We start from the raw sequence: 19,153 nt of genomic DNA on the forward strand, positions 1-19,153 counted from the left end.
ATGTCACCTACGGAGCCAGTAAGAGAAGGGAACCACACAGAAGGGACAGATTTCGTCTTATTGGGCTTTGGAAGATGTCCGTGGTTCCAGATTTTCCTCTTTGTGATGTTCCTGGTGATTTACATGATATCCATGCTGGGAAACACCAGTCTAGTCCTCTCATTAGAGCCGACTATCACCTTCACAGCCCCATGTACTTCTTCCTCATGAAACTGTCCCTCTTAGACCTTTGCAGCTCCTCTACTATCTACGCCAGAGCCATGATGAGCTTCCTAGCAGGGAGCAAAGTCATTTCCTATAATGGATGTGCCACCCAATTCTTCTTTGTCACTCTCTTCCTCACCACTGAAGCCTTTCTCCTGGCAGTGATGGCCTACGATCGCTACATTGTCATCCGCAACCCGCTGTAGTATCCCATTGCCATGTCCAAGTGGGTTTGCGTTCAGCTGGTGGTGGGATCCTATATCGGTGGCTGTGTGAATGCCATGATGCAAACAGGCTTCACCTTTACACTGCACTTTTGTGGGTCTAATGAGATGGATCATTTCTTCTGTGATGGCCCTCCTTTGATTAGTCTTTCCTGCAGCGACTCACACATCAATTATCTTCTGATGTTTACCTTATGTGGCCTTATTATATCAATCACTGCCCTGATTGTGCTCATCTCCTACATCTATATCATCTCCACCATCCTCAGGATTCGTTCTGCTGAGGACAGGCACAAAGCCTTCTCCACTTGCACCTCCCAGATGGTGGTCGTGAGTTTATTTTATGGGACCACTGCTTTGATGTATGCCCAGCCCATTAAGCTAGTTTTTCTATATCCAAGCAAAGCAATATCCGTGTTTTATACCTTTTCATTCCCATGTTGAATCCCTTCAGCTACAGCTTCAGGAACAAGGATGTGAAAGACACTTTAAGAAGGATTATGGGCAAGAAATGTTTGAAAAAATGAACATTGTCTTTGAACATAGAGCTGAACCCAACTAGGTCAAAGTATCATGAAATACAATAACAAATTTTGAGCAAACATTTATTTTTTATTTGGCGTTGTTTTGGGGCAAGTATAAAAAAAATATTTTTGGGGATCCACAGTATCTATCTATCTATCTATCTACATACACACCCATCTATCCAGCTAGCTATCTTTTTTCTTTGTATCTGTCTGTCGCTCTCTTTCTGCTTCTCTTTACACTTGCCTAACCACCTGACCTGTGGAACTCATTGACACTAGATATTATTTAGTGAAATATATTCTTAGAATTTTAAAATGGCTTTGATATGTATAGGGCCTCATGCCTTGGGATACAAGTCAGCTACTGCCTGTCTGAGTTAGGAATACATTTTCTCGATGATTTATCATTCAATTATCTAATCTTTGAAACAGCTGATCCTGACCATCATTGGAGACTGGTTTCTTCTACATGGTGATGCCTTTGTTCCCATAATGTTCCAGAACACTGACCATACAACCTATTTATGATGATAAAGTATTTCTAAATATATTTACATATTCTTCGAATAGGAATGACCCCCAGGCCAAATCTTTAGCTAATGCAAATTTGCTTGTCCTTGTTAACCTGAATCACCTGTGTACAGTACTTCTGTGTCATGTCTGCAACACAACTCAATAAAGCAAGTGGTCTTGATTCAAATCTCACCCATATTTGTGTAAACCAGCAGCATTCACCCATCCAGGTGTAAATCACTAGTACCCTCATGCAACTCGGTGGGTCTGAGTCTCCTCTCATTCCTGTTGGTGTAAATTAGGAGTCATTCCATTGTTCTAAAATGTGTGTAAATGTATGGAGAATCCTTTTGCCCTACATTTTAAGATGCAATAAACTTAGTAAAATAAATAACTTAAAAATCTTTTCCCTTTTGATTTGGTCATGACATGAAAACCACACTTGGAGCCCAATCCTGCAGTTCTTTTTGAGGATAACATCTGTGACCCGTCCATGCCTACGGTAGCCCATCTGAAAACGCCAAGGGCAGGCTGCAAATAGGAGAGCTGATTCTCCCAAGCTGGTGGCTAACACTGCAGTTAGAGTCACCAACCAGTTACAAACAGTGCTTCTGATTCCCCGCACGGGTTATCAGGAAGCTAAAACAAAAGAATACACAGCCCTCTCTACTGCACTTCAGTCTCTGGCTCCCAGTCAGCAGCTAGGTCCAGTAAAGAGATAAATTAATTAAAACTAGGTGAAGTGAAGACCTGCTCAATCGATCTGGAAGTTGATTTAACAAAACCACCTCCGGAAAAAGAATAATGCTGCATCGACGGGTCCATGTTTCCTGCCGGCACAGCATGGTGGAGAAGGCATGCAGAACGGACTTTAGGAAGTCGACAAGAGATATGCAAGCTATTCTGTGTAGCTTGCGTATCTCCCATCGACTGCCATCAAATTTGCCAGGCCTCTGTAATTACTAAAGGTTTATTATAAAATGAAAGAAATAAATGAGAAGAGAGATGTTAAATGGACAAAGCAATCAAATCCATACAAATGACTTCAAAGTCCATGTGAATATCAGGTTCACAGTAGAACTGTGGAGTTTTTAGGTTTGTACTGTTCCTCTGGTGTACATCCAGTACCTGGATGGGTGTCAGTCCTTTGTTTCAGAGCTTCAGTTGCAGATGAGTTGATCCAGAGATAGGAAGCAGGAATGAAGACCACATGAGATGAAGCAGCTGCCTTTTATGTCCCTTTGCCATACAGCTTGTGGAAATTGACAGAAACAAGATGGAGTCCAGGATCACCTGGGCAAGTCCTGGTGATTCATAAGGTGCGACTCCAGGGTTCTTTCCCTGGGTTCATTACACCTTGGAGCTCCCTCAATGGGCCATTAAGCAGCTTATTGCGCTATGTCTGGGATGTCGCCCAGAAACACAGCACAAGTTGCAATTCAGATACATCAAACATATCCATAACTTCCAGTACAAATATGCACATAAACATAAACAATATCATCATACTCAGCAAATTATAACCATTCTAATGGTAGCTGGCATGACCTATCTCATATGAATTATTTTAATTTTGAAATATTGATGTTAAATAATATTATAAATGGTCCCCCTAATCCAGACAGAGTCACAACATCACCTCGTCTTCAGGGGAGATTTTGGTGCATTCTCTCGAACTTACTATGAAGACTATGGAAATTCCAGGTTATTAACCTGCAACCCTAATTAATTGAATGCGGAAAATACCATAAAAAGAAAAGATCTAAGTACAAGGAGAGATGAATTGAAGGCCAAAGAACCTCACCCATCCACTCATGCAGTAGCAGAGAACATAAAGAAGTCCTCAAATCTTGATTTAAAGACTTCAAATTACAGAGAATCCACCATTTATTCTAGTTTAAACCAGCAAGTGATCATACCCGATGCTCCAGAGTTAGGTGAAAATTCCCCAGGGTCTCTGCCAATCTGTCCTGGGGGAAAATTCCTTCCTGACACCAAATATGGTGATCAGTTAGACCCTGAGCCTGTGGGCAAGACCCACCAGCCAAAGGAGCTGTGCAGTAGTTGGGAAGTAGTAAGACAAAGAGTAGCTGCACATGGTGAAGAGAGGAGATTGTATGTGTACGTGTAATGAGAGTAGTTGAATAAAAAGACTTCTGGAAACTCTAAGAGAGGTCCAAACTGGGCTTCCTCTAACAGGAATAGTGTTGATTAACAAGAATGCTAGGTGGATCACAGGATCAAAGAACCACTGACCTCAACAATACAGTCTAACAGTATCAGTAATCACCTCTGCTACTTCCATGATATTTTTTCCACATCCTCTGTCTTTATGATATCTAAGAACCCCTAACTCTGGCGCCATTAGACTTGGTCAGAAGTATTCATCTGAGCCATTTCTCTAGCAGACAACGTGGTATTCTCAAAAGTGACATTTTCAAAGGTAAAATATCAGTGGTAGTGGGTTTTTTGTGTAAATTGCCCCCTGGAATGGAATCCATGCTGACCGGGAAGGTACACAACTCCTAACTCAATTTTTATTCAGCTGTTGTTCAAGCTGCCTACAGTGGAATTTGCATACGTACCAGATAACTAAGACTTGGTCCATGGAAAATGGAAAAAAAAATGTAGTGCCTTTAGTTTTCTTCCCTGGAAGCAAAGAAGAATCATTGTCCCTGTGGGATATTCCAGTGCTTTGTCCTGCCCTATGCCAGGAGTGGGGTCTCCCACTTATTCCCCTGGGGAATTGACTGAATAGGCCCCAATTTCCCATCCTCTTTGACTGTTAGACACCAGGGACTGGCTGGAACTCGACCACCAGGTCTGAATGCTCCTCCCCTCAGATATCAGGGACCTTCCAATCCATCTTGAAATTCTTCACCTCAGCCCTGTCTTTTCTCTGCTTTCTCTAAAGTTTCCGGGTAATAAAGAAGAGATGGAGTTTCGGTCTGCAGAATAAAAAGGGGATTCCGGAGAGGCTTCTGGAGAGCGACCAATCATGTGGTTCTCTCAATCTCTGTACATCTCAGTTTTTTCTTGAGATCTTTCACTACAGCACTTTACTTTATTCCTTATTATTAGACCCCATTCTCTAATTCTGGAACACTTTGCCATTGTGGGAACAATGGCCCAGGTTCTCAGATGGTGATTTTCCCCAGTAGAAGATCTCACTCATTACTATTCTATCAACTCAACTGTCCTTAACTCAGAGCTGTAGAGGGGGAGATTTGAAAAAGCACCTAAGGTGTGTAAGTCCTATTGAAAATCAGTTCAACTTCTATCAAAGATACTTGTGTGGCCACCTTCACTGTAGTGTCTGAGCTCTTGCAATCCTTCATGTAGTTATCCTCCCAATGCCCATCTGGGTTTGAGTAGTGCTGTTATGCCCATTTTACAGAGGGAGAACTGACAGGTTTGATTTAGTTGGGGCTGGCCCTGCATTGAGCAGGGGGTTGGATTAGATGACCTCCTGAGGTCCCTTCCAAACCTCATATTCTAGGATTCTATGATGACCAGATATTCAAAGTTACTTGAGATGCCTAAAGATGCAGATAGCCTCCTACTGGAATTTACAAAAGGACCTAAGTGATTTAGGCACAGAGAGTTGGTGGCGGAGCAGGAATGGATCCTGGGTCTCTCATAGCCCAGGCTAGCCCTGTAACTACCGCACTGTCCCTCTTCTCACATGTGCTTCGGCATATTTGAAATTCTTTCCCATTGTCTTTCGAGGGCAAAGAGTTCCTGCAAGAAATTGTAGACTGCAGAGTGGCAGAGGAGATCCCTTGCTGAACAATGAAACGGGGTTTGTGCACCCTGAAGCTATTTGTGCACATTTCTGGATCTTCAATTTGCTGCTACCAGTCAGGACAAAGGCTTGGACACTGATATAGGAAAGTCCAGTGAAGACCCATGCTCAATCTGCAGCAGTGGGTCAGAAGAGGAATCAGCTATGTTAAGATGCAGCAGGACATCAGTAGGAATCTGCCTAAAGGGCAGCTAAGAAAAAATTTAGATTTCAATTACAAAGTGGCACATCAAGAATAATGCTAACAACTTTCACCCAAGAGGCAAAAGGAATGGATACATTGTAAGTGCAAGGTGAGAAGAGGTATGGACCAGGAAATCTGGTACTAGGTTGGGAATCAAGTTTTCTGGGATTTGTTCCCAGTTTTGCCACTGAGTCATTGATTAATTCACCTCACTGTTTAATTCCTCAGTTTCCCCATCTGTCAGGTGGTGATAATGAACCTATATAAAGAGCTTTATAGAATGGAATAATTAACAATAGGATGGGTCATATTTAATGTTAACTCATGTCACAGATGAACCCATCTCTAGAATAAGATACCAGATAACTCAGCTCTCAGTGTGTCATTCTGAAGCCTAGAATGTCTATTGAGTCAGTGTAAAGTGGTGGGAACAGCCCAAACATGGTGGAGAACAATTTTTGTTCAGAATATCATCTGATTGAATCATCACTGGGACTTTTGGTTTCCTATCATCCTATTTTTTAAGTTCTCAGCCATTTGGACTTTACAAATTAGACCTTTGTGGTGTACAGCTACAGTGAGCCATGTATCCATGCCATGCCAAGAACCTTAGACCATTGTGATATCATAGGTAACTCAGCCAATGACCACTCTTCCTCTATAGCTAATTTGCATGCAATAATTTCATTGTTTGGATGACACAGACTACACAATGGTGGATTACATGGTCCAAATGTCCTATCCATGTCACAACATGGCTTTCATCTACCAGTATTAAATAATTATTCTTTTTATATCATGAAGAAGAGGACAACTCACATTTTGATATTCACTTCATAACCTGCTAGTATCATATTCAATTTAGGGTCCAGAAAGATCTATAGAAAATAGTCGTCATCAATGAAAGAAGGAAAGACGGACAAAAAGAGACATTGGATTTTTAGCTTTGAGTGCTACTAGTGTCGCTAATCAATTCATGGCCAAAACAAGGTAGATCATTTTTATGCCCCAGTTTTGCAAAGACTGAAGCAAGTGCTGAACTTTAAACACATGAGAAGCAACATTCCTTTCCACGGGAAATCTCACATGCATAAAATTGGTTTTTATATGTAAATTTTGAATCTTATTGAGGAAAACTCAAATTACAAAAAGGTGAAACAAAATAATAATAATAGTCAACATTTGATGTTAATTTCAAATCATATTTGTGTATAATTATTTATTGTTACTAGCCATCCGTTTCAAGTTGTACTAGTCTCACATTCATTTCATACCACAAAGAGTAGAAGAGATTCAAACATAATACTGTCAATTAATTAGAAGGTGGCTCATCTTTAGATAGAATCATGGAATATTAGGATTGGAAGGGTCCTCAGGTGGCCATCTAATCCAACCCCCTGTTCAAAGCAGGACCAACCCCAACTAAATCATCCGAGACAGGGCTTTGTTAAGCCGCACCTTAAAAACCACAAAGGACGGAGATTCCACCAGCTCCCTAGGTAACCCATTCCAGTGCTTCATCACCCGCCTAGTGAAAAGGTTTTTCCTAATAGCCAACCTAGACCTTCCCTACTGCAACTTGAGACCATTGTTCCTTATTCTGTCATCTGCCACCACTGAGAACAGCCTAGCTCCATCCTCTCTGGAACCCCTCCTCAGGTAGTTGAAGGCTGCTATCAAATCCTCCCGATGTGACATTTGATTCATAATACAAAAACAGGAGGGGAGGCATTCCAAAGCATCTAAGGGATATGGCAGCTCAACTGTCACTGATAGCGAATGAGACATTTGTCCTTAAATAGCTTAGATGCTTTTGAATATCTCCTTGATATCAAATAGAGGGCTATATTCTCATCTCCATTATACCAACAGAGAAAAGAAGTAAATATAAGATTTGCAAAGGAACTTAAGTGAAAAACATAGCCAAAATCCCATTGGTTTCTAATGGGAATTGGGAGCTTCATTTCTTTAGCCTAAATCCAATGGCAGATGAAATTCGGTGTTGATAAATGCAAAGTAATGCACATTGGAAAACATAATGTCAACTATACATAAAAAATGATGGGGTCTAAATTAGCTGTTACCACTCAAGAAAGAGATCTTGGAGTCATTGTGGATAGTTCTCTGAAAACATCCACTCAATGTGCAGCAGGAGTCAAAGAAGCTAACACACTGTTGGAAATCATTAGGAAAGGGATAGATAATAAGACAGAAAATATCATATTGCCTCTATATAAATCCATGGTATGCCCACACCTTGAATGCTGTGTGCAGATCTGGTTGGCCCATTTCAAAATTATATATTAGAATTGGAAAAGGTACAGAAAATGGCAACAAAAAAATCAGGGGTATGGAACAGCTTCCATATGGGAAGAGATTAATAAGACTGGGACTTTTCAGCTAGGAAAAAAAGATGACTAATGGGAGGAAATGATAGAGGTCTATAAAATCAGGACTGGTGTGGAGAAAGTAAATAAGGAGGTGTTATTTACTCCTCCTCATCACACAAGAACTAGGGGTCACCCAGTGAATTAATAGGCAGCAGGTTTAACATGAACAAAACAAAGTATTTCTTCACATAACACATGGTCAACCTGTGGAACTCATTGGTGAGGCCACATTTAGAATATTGTGTCCAGTTTTGTGCCCCCCACTACAAAAAGGATGTGGACAAGTTAGAGAGAGTGCAGCGGAGGGCAACCAAAATGATGAGGGGGCTGGAGCACAGGACTTATGAGGGGAGGCTGAGGAACTGGGCTTGTTTAGTCTGCAAAAGAGAAGAATGAGGGGGATTTGATAGCGGCCTTGAACTACCTGAAAGGGGGTTCCAGGGAGGATGGGGCTAGGCTGTTCTCGGTGGTGGCAGATGACAGAACAAGGAGCAACGGTCTCAAGATGCAGGGTGGGAGGTCTAGGTTGGACATTAGGAAAAAGTTTTTCACTAGCAGGGTGGTGAAGCACTGGAATGGGTTACCTAGGGAGGTGGTGGAATCTCCATCTTTAGAGGTTTTTAAGCTGAGGTTTGACAAAGCCCTGGCTGGGATGATATAGCTGAGGTTAGTCCTGCTTTGAGCAGGGGGTTGGACTAGATGACCTCCTGAGGTCCCTTCCAACTCTAATATTCTATGATTCTATGTTGTGAAGGCCAAGAATATAACGGGGTTCAAAAAAGAACTAGATAAGCTCATGAAGGATAGGTCCATCAATGGCTATTAGCCAGGATGGACAAGAATGCAAAACCATGCTCTGAAGTGTCCCTAGCCTCTGTTTGCCATAAGCTGGGAATGAGAGACAAGGGATGGATCACTTGATGATTACCTGTTCTGTTCATTCCCTCTGAAGCACCTGGCATTGGCCCCTGTCAGAGGACAGGATACTGAGCTAGATGTACCATTGGTCTGACCCAGTATGGCTGTTCTTATGTCCATGGAAAGCAATTAAATCACTCCAGATTTATAGGGGAGCAACTGAGATCAGGAAAATGCTTAGCAGATCAAATATATTTAACCTGGGATTTTCAAAACTCTTAAGTGAATTAAGTGCCCAGCTTCCACTGACTTGAAAAGAGAATACATATAAAAATCTTTTGATCCATCCTTGAAAATCCTGGCATTAAAGACCAATTAGTACAGAGGATGAATCTTTAGTTTCATGAATGTAACAAAGGTGAAGAAATAGCACAAATAAATAAATGAAGACAATAATAAATCATGATGACATTCCTGTTCTAGTGATAGCACAGACAATACATTTATGTTGCAGGAATATGTCGGATGCATCTGACGACATGAGTTGCAGCCCACGAAAGCTTATGCCTGCAGAAACTTGTTAGTCTTTAAAGTGCTACAGGACTCTCATTGTTTTTGCTGTATACAGACTAACATGGCTACCCCTCTGGAACTTATCTCTCTGGTGATCTATCTACATATATACTCACCTCTCGAGTCTTTCTCTATCTTCATATACACTCATCTATCTGATCTCTCCACCTACAAATATACTCATTTATCTCGTCTCTCTATCTCTGGTATGATTGAGTGTTTTCTCACCTTTCCATTCGTGATTTCTGAGGGCGTAGAGAACGCAAGATAAGCCCTAAAAAAGTTGCCAAACAGAGCTACAGCAGGAGAAATTTCCATTCCCATCACCTGAGCAGCAGATCAGCAGCTATGGGCTGTTCCCATCTTCCAGTTCTTAGACAAAGCCTCACCACTGCATTGTCTTCATAAGACACAGCCGAACAGATTCCAGACTGCTGCCAGTAGGGGTAACTGCACCAACGCCAATGGCTTTTGGACCAGTTTCCACCAGGCGAGAGTTGCTCCCAGTGTGGAAGAAGCAGCTCAAAAAACTCTGCTCTGCATCCCCCGAGATCTGATCAGAGGAAGAGCCCCCAGAGCTTCCCACCACCGGTTTCACACCAAGGTGTGACTCACTGAAAGAATTTTGTCTGAGCTTGGCCAAAGCAGTGTGGCTTGGTGGATGGAGTACTGGGTGGAAACCTGGGTTCAGTTCCCCTTTCTGCCACCAGCTGCTGAGGGACTTCAACCAACTTCCTTTCCCCACCTCAGTTTCCCCCAACCATAAAATTGGGCTAATGATTCTGGCTTCCTTGTAAAGCCTTCTGAGCTCTACTAATGAAAAGTGTTATATAAGAACTATGTATTGTCCAACACAAAACTCGTATTTCTTGCCTGATTTTGGGTGTTTAGCAATTTGAATGGGGTTATAGGCTCACCAAGTGATATGATCTGAAGATAATGAGGTTCTTGTCCCAGAATCAGGCTCCAAAAGACTTTTATAGGGACCCCGGGGTGCACGACAGGAACGCTCACACTGATAGCCAAATTTGTATAATTTTATAAGCTTTTATTAAGAAAACATAAACTGACAAATGACCGATTAAAAGAAAATTAATAATCTAATTGATAGGATTACAATCTTATTTTAAAGACACATGTGATATATATATTATATATATATATATCTATGCTTAGATATATATAATATATTCACACCATTCCCGGTTACCTGGTTGAGAGAGGTCTGGTTCCTCAACTCTTGAGTAGAGGGGTGGAGAGCTAGGCAATGCCTGGGAACTATGCGTTATAAGGCTGACTAACACTACAAATAATAGTAAGTATAAACAAAGGATAAAAGATTTTAACACACTAACTAAAAGAAGCTTCAAGAAGGAATAGCTGATGATCGCCGCATGTAACATGGTTTGCCCCTTCTTACACCCTGAACAACACGGGTCCTCTTTTGAAGTCCAAACGTGGATTCTTCACCCTCAAATTATTAGGGCACACTTATTCTGTAGGCTGGCAGATTCGTGCGTATAATTGACATATCCATATCTTTTCCAGATGGTTCTCTTATCTCACCTTTGTTATTTCTGGCCCTTTTGTGGTGTATCTGTCAAGTTTACTCGGGGCATAACCTGAGACAGCCTCCCCCATCCCCCTATCTTGATGCCTCCTGACTTATCTAGGATAAAGGTTATAATCATACATCTTATCCTTTAACTCATCATTGCTTATCTGGGCTAAAGGTCCCAAACATACGTATGCTAACTGCCTTAGCTTTCATGAATCTATGACTCTATTATAATAAAAAATACTTAAATCTATAAGGAAAGGTACATATATATGCAAGCAAGCTAGTCCTATAGGTTACATATTAAAATACTCTACCCTATATGTCTAGTAGCCAGTCTGACCCCTGTTTGCACAGGCGGCAGTATTTCCCCAGGCTATTTTAAAAAAAACAAAAAAAACCCTAAATCTTCCCTTCAAGCCTTCAAGCAATGTTGAGTCCATCACCTACCTACTCTGGTGCAGTCTTCCAAATTTGGACACGCTAATTACCAGGACATTGCATCTCATTTCATGGCTGTATTTATCTGATTCACACCAGCTGGGGATCTGACCCCATTGACTTCAGCAGAGCCATGATCTTTTCTATCACCTGAGGATCTGCCAGCAAGATTTTACTAGCAAGTTTTCATTGGTTTAATCTGTGGAGCCCGCAAAAAACGTGGAGGCTGAGATTTTCAAAAGAGCTTAAGGGAGTTAGTCAAGCAACTGCTGTTGAAAGTCAACAGGTTCAGCAAGGTGAATCAAGGACAACTGCAGAGTCCTGCACCTTAGGACAGAAGAATCCCATTCACAGCTACAGACTGAGGACTGACACGCTAGGCAGCAATTCTGAAGAAAAGGACCTGAGGGTTACAGTGGATAAGAAGCTGGATATGAGTCAGCAGTGTGCCCTGGTTGACAAGAAGTCTAATGGCATATTGGGTTGCATTAGTAAGAGCATTGCCAGCAGATTGAGGGAAGTGATTATTCCTCTCTATTCGGCATTGGTGAGGCCGCATTTGGAGTATTGTATCCAGTTTTGGGCCCCCCACTACAAAAAGGATGTGGACAAATTGGAGAGAGTCCAGCGCAGGGCAACAAAAATGATGAGGGGGCTGGAGCACAGGACTTATGAGAAGAGGCTGAGGGAACTGGGCTTGTTTAGTCTGCAAAAGAGAAGAGTGAGGGGTGATTTGATAGCAACCTTCAACTCCCTGAAGGGGGGTTCCAGGGAGGATGGAGCTAGGATGTTCTCAGTGGTGGCAGATGACAGAACAAGGAGCAATGGTCTCAGGTTGCAGTGGGGGTGGTCCAGGTTGGATATTAGGAAAACCTTTTTCACTAGAAGGGTGGTGAAGCATAGAAATGGGTTACCTAGGGACGTGGTGGAATCTCTATCCTTAGAGGTTTTTAAGGCCTGGCTTGATAAAGCCCTGGCTGGGTTAATTTAGTTGGGGTTGGACCTGCTTTGAGCAGGGGATAGGACTAGGTGACCTCCTGAGGTCCCTTCCAACCCTCACCTTCTATGATTCTATAGGAGGGCTGGGGTACCTGAAGAGAGGAGATTTCATTCTCTCACCTCACCTCAGCCCCAGCACAGTATTCCATGTACAACCCCAGGAGATGGCTCTGGGTTGGATGGGAACAGTGAAAGCCTCCATACTCAGAAGCATCAGCTAGGGTAGTAAGATGGATCTCTACACAGTGCCGTCTGCTGGTTAACTTAATTGTCTGGGTTTTTTTCTATGGGAATTTGGTATGGGCTGTAATACTTTGATCTCATTTCCATTGTTAAGTTAGCATCTAGGTGCTGGTTGGCATTGGTGGCCAGGACCCTACAGCAGGTCAGAGTAGATGACCTAGGTGACAGACCCTTCTGGCCTTAAACTCTATGACACTAATGGTGTGCCTGACTTCCTTGAGCAGGATGGGAAAACCATCCCAAATTAGGACAAAAAAATTGAAATCTTGAAAACTGTAGTGAAGAGATAATTCCCAAAATGTTGGGATTGGGTCAACTGAGATATGCTGTTCCCATAAGTCAGAAACATTTCATTTAATTTTGTCTTTTTTACTTTATGTTTTTTATGATAAGTTCACTTAAATTTCAAAATGAAATGTCGCATGGACAGAAAATAAATGGAAGCTTTTTGTTGAGATGGGACATTTGGACAATCACAAAAATTGTGTCTTTTCCCCAAAGATGTAAAGACAAGGAAATCTGTCAAAATCTTGCTCTTTCTAAAGAATAGTGTCAGTTTCTATAAACTGACGTTTGCCAATGGGACAAAAAAAAAAAGAAGTCTTGACCATCTCTATATCTAACAGTAAATAAAACGGCTGTGGGTTTTGTTTTTTTTTAAGTAGATCTATGGGGAGAGAGGAGCTCAAATCCCAGACGAAAACCCTAGCTGTTGTTATTGCCACCATCAGCTAAAATATCAAGGGAGGTTTCCCCTTCTCACACAAAGAATAAATAATGAATCAGGACAGACACTGACTTTCTGTAGATAAATGGAATGCAAAATGAATGTGGCTGGCATCAGAACTGAAGTGTGGAGTCAAGCACATACTGCCTCCCTGTTGAAAGATCTGATCTGAATGACGGTGATGAAGATGAAAGATATCCTGAAAAACCCATATACTGATGTTGATACTAGAGAAGAGTTCACCTCCGAAATGTTGGCTACTGATGCCTCCTTCTTAAAGGTAAACCAATTTACAGATGTATAGATTTTAAGGGCAGAAAGGACCATTATGGTCATCTAGTCTGACTTCCTTCATAATAGAGGCCAGATAATCTCACCCAGTGACTCCTGCATAGAATAACAAGTCCTGGTTGAAACGAGAGCATAGCTGTAAGAAACATATTCAGTCATGACTTTTATAACTTCAAGTGACTATCACATCGCTTTGTAAATAATTCCACAGTTTTCTATCTGTTATACAGAAGATAAAATATGTAATAGATCATTTTGCCAAATCCTTTTGTTTCCATTGCAACATTTAAGTTGCCCATCTGAGTTGGAAACTACTATAGACTCTGATGTAGGAGGGTACTTAAACATGTGCATAACTTCAAGCTTGTGAGTAATCCCATGTTAGTAAATTGGACTGCTACCGTGCTAAAAGTTAAGAGCAAGTTGAGTATCTTCTTGAATTGAGGTCATAATGCTTTAGACGGAACAGAGATATATTCTGTCTCAGATCTTTCCTTCACCAGGGAGTAGCAGATATGAGAATGCTCTGGATTGATTTAGAGTCACTATTAGCCAGAGAGAAAGCAGAAGGATTTTCAGAGGAATATCTTCCTCCACTCATTGATTATTAAACAGTGGTTCAGACCTGAGTTCCATTGAGTGTTTGAAGTCAGGACAAAGAAAGAAGTCAGAGGTTAGAAAGATGGGTAGGAAAGGAGAAAATCAAATTCAGCCTGGAAAGACGCAGCTAATTCAGAGAGAGAAAACCAATCTGAACACGTACTGAACGGGAGGGCAAAACCTAGAAAGCAGTAATAATTAAAGAGATCTATCTATCTATCTATCTATCTATCTATCTAATCTATCTTCATCTGCCTCTCTGGACTTCACCTCCAACAATTAGGGTATATTTACACTGCAGAGTGAAGTCGATTTACTTTAAACTGACCTTCACCCGCCGAATTTTAGAAGTCGCAGGAGCGTGATCACACCACGCTCCTTGCACCGGGCTCTTGCGTCCCCACTCGCCACGCTTGGGTTGACATTCAAAGCAGTGCATCGTGGGTAGCTATCCCATGGTGCAACTAGCCGCAGAGACTTTTGGGAAGTTTGTTGTTCTCCCATGATGCAAAATGCTCCCTCATCCTCCCTTTTTGTCGCAAATAAACTGCAAACACTTTTTTGCACCATTTTTCCTGTGCCGTGCACAGGCTGTTGCTGGAGAGACATGGAGTCTGCTCAGTTCTGCACTATCATTGTGAGCATCACAAATACCTAATAAAATCATAGTATTTTTTTTTTAACCCTCTGCTCAAACGTCCCACATTTGGACAACTAACACTACCCGGTACCCCGATGAGGCACTATAAATTTCAAAACAATCCAACTCATCATGTGGATATTAGAGTACTTAGAATAGTCCATCATCAAACAGGAAGCAATGCTCAACCTTAACTATGGCAGAGCTGGTTCTTTGCTATAAATACCAATACAGTCCTTCTAGTGCAGATGCAGTTATACAGAGAAAGTCAACTTTGTATCAGTATAATTGCGTCCACACTATGGCTTTTACTAATATAACTATTTTGGTTAAAAAAAAAATCACAACTTTAAACAAAATAGCTTTAGGAGTAAAACTTTCAGGTGCAGACAAGGCCATTGGCATCAGGAAACTTCACAGCTGAGTCCTGAAACAAAGAAAATAGTGAGCAAAATGATAATTGGGCTCAGACACCCACAGGGAAGGAGGAGCTTTCTTAAACCCAGCTTCTCTTAGAGAACAGAGGGAAGAAAGAAATACACACCCAATGAGCTGGGTTTTGCTAGGAGAATGTAAATTGGTTTTGTTCTGTTACTGTAACAGAAGAAAAAAGCCTGTCTAATTTAGTTTGTAGTGAAGTGTGAGATTAAATGGATTAAAACAGATTAAAAACTGGCTAATTGATGGGCCTCAGAATGTAAACAGTAAACAGGTAATCATTATCAAGAGGGTCTGTTTCCAGTGGGGTCCCACAGAGATCAGTTCTTGGTCCTATGCTATTTAACATCTTTATCAATGACCTGGAAGAAAACATAAAATAATCACTGAAAACTTTGCAGATAACACAAAAATTGAGGCATGGTAAATAATTAAGATGACAGATCACTGATTCAGAGCAATCTAGATTGCTTGGTAGACTGGATGCAAGCAAACAATTTGTTTTTTAATTTGCCTAAATGTCAATGTATACACCTGGGAACAAAGACTGTAGGCTATACTCACAGGAGGGGAATCTCTATCCTGGAAAGCAGTGATTCTGAAATAGATTTGGGGCTCCTGGTAGATAATGAGCTGAACATGAGCTCCCTGTATGATACTGTGTCCAAAAGAGCTAATGTGATCCTGGGATGCATAAATGGGAAACTTGAGAAGGAGGCTTATCTTGCAGTATTTTCAAAATGAGAAAGGAGCCGCAGCACGGACAATAGCGATGTTATAGAGGCTGCTCTGCTGCAAGCCAGAGAGTGGAACAATTCCCGGTTGCTGCAAGCTGTCACGCATCATCTTCAGTAGGTGGAGTGCCAGTTCTGATCCCGGGAAACAAGCACAGATTGGTGGGATTGCATCGTTATGAAGGTATGGGATGATGAGCAGTGGCTGCAGAACTTTTGTATGCGAAAGGCCACTTTCTCTGAACTTTGCGCAGAGCTGTTCCCAGCCCAGAAGTGTGTGAATACACGCTTGAGACCAGCTCTGACAGTGGAGAAGTGAGTGGCCATTGCTCTGTGGAAGCTGGCAACCCCAGACTGCTACCTGTTGAGATTCAGTTCAAAGTTGGTAATGCCACCCTTGGAGCTGATGTGATGAAGTGATGCTAAGAAGGGAAGTGACTGTGGGAAATGTGCAGGACATAGTGGACGTGTTTGCTGCAGTGGGGTTTCCAAAGTGTGGGGGAGCAATTGATGGCACGCATATCTCCATCCTAGCACCTGACACCTTGCCACAGAGTACATAAACCGGAAGGGATACTTCTCAATGATGTTGCAGGTCCTTGTGGATCACAGGGAACGTTTCACCGACATTAGTGTGGGGTGGTCTGGAAAGGTGCATGACGCATGCAATTTTAGGAACTCCAGTCTGTTCAGTAAGATGCAAGCGGGCACTTTCTTCCCTGACCGAAAAAACGTTGGAATACTGTGGGGCCATGCGGCTGGTACCTGAACTTTGTGACTTTGTCCTGACCCACAATTACTTCAGATTTGGAGGCAATTTATACCTTCAAGTCAGTGGCACAGCTATGGGCACCCGCACGGCCCCACAGCATGCCAACATTTTTATGGCTGAGCTAGAACACTGCTTCCCCAAAACTTGTCCCCAAACACCTCTCCTTTACCTATGCTACATTCATGACATTTTCATTATCTGGACCCACGGGAAAGAGTCCCTCGAAGAATTCCACTAGGATTTCAATAATTTCCACTCCACCATCAACTTCACTCTGGACCAGTCCACACAAGAAACCCACTTCCTGGACACTACAATACAAATAAAGAATGGTCACATTAATACCACCCTATACCGAAGAGCAACTGACCGCAGTACATATCTTCATGCCTCCAGCTTCTGCCCTGGACACATTACATGATCCATTGTCTATAGCCAAGCCCTAAGATACAACTGGATTTGCTCCGATCCCTCAGACAGAGACAAACACCTACAGGATCTCCATAAAACATTCTTAAAACTACAGTATCCACCTGGAGAGGTGAAGAAACAAATTGATAGAGCCAGACAGGTACCCAGAAAGTCACCTACTACAGGACAGACCCAACAAAGAAAACAACAGAACACACTGGCTATCATCTACAACCCCCAGCTAAAATCTCTCCAACACATCATTAAGGATCTACAACCTATCCTAGCAGATGATCCCTCACTCACTCAAGCCGTGGGATGCAGACATATCCTTGCTTACAGACAGCCCCCCAACCTGAAGCAAATACTCATCAGCAACCGTAAACCATACAACAAGAACACTCACCCAGGAACCCATCGCTGCCACAAACCCTATTGCTCTGCCCACACATCGACTCTAGTGACACCATCACAGGCCCTAACCACATCAGCCACACCATCAGGAGCACATTCACCTGCACATCTACTAATGTAATATATGCCATCATGTGCCAGCAACACCCCTCTGCCATGTACATTGGCCAGACCGGACTGTCACTATGCAAAAGAATAAATGGACACAAATCAGACCTAAAAAATGGTAACCTTCATAAACCAGTCGGAGAGCACTTCAATCTCCCAGGACTCTCTGTAGCTGACTTGAAAGTTGCTGTACTTCTACAAAAAAACTTCAAAAACAGACTTCAGAGAGAAACTGCTGAGCTGGAACTGATCTGCAAACTTGACACAATCAAACTGGGTCTGAACAGGGACTTGGAATGGTTCTCTCATTACAAGAAGTAATTGTCACCGTTCACACATTCTCACCTTCTAATCAACGGTTGTGAATAGGCCTCATATACCCTAACTGAATGGACTTTGCAAACACCTACCCTCCCCATTGTTGTTCCTTACTCTTGGATGTATGTATACCCCCTATCTGATTTCTATTCCTTGCATCTGACGAAGTGGGTTGCAGCCCTTGAAAGCTCATGCCTGAAGAAATTAAATTTGTTAGTCTTTAAAGTGCTACAGGACTCGCGTTGTTTTTGCTGTATACAGACTAACATGGCTGCCCCTCTGGAACTTTTTAACATAGTAAAGTGTCACTGTGCAAGCAACTGTGGTTGTGAGCAGTTGTCAAAGGGGCTGTTGTGTCCTTCTGCTTGCCTCCACTGGTGTGGAATGCAGCACGTATTGCACCCTCCTCAGTTTCCTTCTAGACCGCTTTGGGATGGAGGCTGATAACAAAGCGGTAGGTGGTGGAGTGTTTTGGAGGGGCTGCAGAGGGAGTCTGTCCTGCCACTGTTCTTCCTGGAGCTCTACCAGATGCCTCAGCATGTCGGACTGATCCCTCATAATACCCAACCTCTCCTGTTGCATATCACGCTCCTGCTCCTGTGAAGCTCTTCTGTGTTCCATGTCTATGTGTGGTTTTTCAGACAAGGACATCCTCCAGGATCTGAACTCTATGTCAGCAGCTGCGGAGGTGTTCTTTAGTTTGCAGAACATGTCATCCCGTGGTTTTTTTTCCCTCTTCCTAATCTGGGAAAGTCTTTCAGCTGGAGCTTGGCAAGGGGGGGCGAAGGCCAAGGTGTCTACTGTATGATAAGCAAAGCACAAAGTTGCCATTCTGAGCTGACCCAAAGTAGTAAAGGAAATGCGACAATGTAAAACGTACTCCCCTTCATGTTCACAATGCTAAGCCAGACCCGCATTCCATTCTGTACATCTCACAAGGGTTGGACTGGTGCGACAGACATGGTAAGCAAAGGGCCCTTGCATCTGTTATAGGGAGGCTTCATTAACACTAAAATCCACAAACCACACTTGAGAAAGGAAAGGGATCACTGGGCTCCCCTGTAACATGCCAAAGATCGGTTTGGGAGGAGGTGGGCAGAACAGATTAGATGACACTGCGGGTGAAATGTAGAGGCAGAAAACATAGGGCAACCAGTGTCCCGACCCATAATTCCCATTGC

General features: G+C 42.4%; 1 pseudogene; it reads left to right on the top strand.

Moving 5' to 3' along the window:
- LOC137142872 (olfactory receptor 9S13-like) lies at positions 1 to 955 on the top strand (annotated as a pseudogene).
- The last annotated feature ends 18,198 nt before the right edge of the window (positions 956 to 19,153 follow it).

The sequence above is a fragment of the Emydura macquarii genome, unplaced genomic scaffold (assembly GCF_026122565.2).
Source record: "Emydura macquarii macquarii isolate MOO-44397 ecotype Brisbane River unplaced genomic scaffold, CSIRO-AGI_Emac_v2 contig_3276, whole genome shotgun sequence".
In the NCBI taxonomy this organism is placed as follows: Eukaryota; Metazoa; Chordata; order Testudines; family Chelidae; genus Emydura; species Emydura macquarii.